Source organism: Corvus brachyrhynchos, unplaced genomic scaffold, assembly GCF_000691975.1.
Source record: "Corvus brachyrhynchos isolate BGI_N302 unplaced genomic scaffold, ASM69197v1 scaffold83, whole genome shotgun sequence".
In the NCBI taxonomy this organism is placed as follows: Eukaryota; Metazoa; Chordata; class Aves; order Passeriformes; family Corvidae; genus Corvus; species Corvus brachyrhynchos.
Genome location: NW_008238464.1, coordinates 12,433,826 through 12,434,878, shown reverse-complemented (window position 1 = coordinate 12,434,878; position 1,053 = coordinate 12,433,826).

The window sequence follows — 1,053 nt, the reverse complement described above, 5'->3', positions numbered from 1 at the left end:
GTCGCCGGGATGCTTTTGGAGGCCTTCTTCCTCTTTCCCCTCCCCCACCCCTCCCCACTCCCCGGCCTCATGGCTAATGTCATGCAAATAAGATTATCGGGATGTTGCCGGGGCGTCTGCCTCGGTGGGCTCATCCCGGTGACAGCCAGACTCGCTCAGCCCCAAAATTCATATTTATTATTGGAGGTTTTTTTCCATATGACCTTTCCGCTCTTTTTTCTCTTTTGGTCTTATTTTGACATTAAAGGGAATTTCATGGTCGTTATACATTTAGGCCAAAGCCTACAAAAGTGCTGTCACCCAGTGTTCTTATGGAAAAATATGACATCACCCAGGTCAGGACAACAAAGATCATTGCTACATGTGTGTTGAAAGCAGAACTCTCGGAACACTGGGGAACGTTGTGGGCTGATGTGATTCATTTTCATATTCAGAGCCTCGAGCCTTGCAGTGCAAGGCCATCAGCTCTCAGACAGACAGGGAGACACGTGGCTCCCCTTCTAAGTAAGCTCCCATTCGCCTTATTTTTCTCCAGATTCAAAACGTACATTACGTTTTTATTACCCGGCAATGTAAACAAACAAAAAATACCCTCCAGATTCACAGCGAGGTGGCCCAGAATTTTTAGCTCCTGTGCTTTTTCGTTTGTTTGCTTTTTTTTTAAAGTGCTGTGGGCTTACAAATGAGGTAAACTCATCCGAAAATGGTCCTAAGTCAAGACTTGCAGAGCTTCCAAGGCGCGGTCGCCCAGCAAGGAAGCTGAGACCGTTCCCACTCCTTGTGCACTCCGGGGAGTGCGATGGAGCTGTCACCGCTGTGCTGGGTCCCGTCCTTGTCCCCACACTGAGGAGGTGGCTCAGCAAGACCAGCGCTGCGGCAGGGAGGAGCCAGGAGGGCTCAGTGCCGAGGAGGCACCGGGACACCGGGATGCCCTGAGCGGCCGGCTCCGGTGAGCAGTGACCCTGCAGGTCTGTCCTGGCAGCCTCCCCAGCCGTGTGTTGGGGTTCTCACTGCCGAGGAGCAGCACACGCTCATCCTACGCTGCCTGGCCAT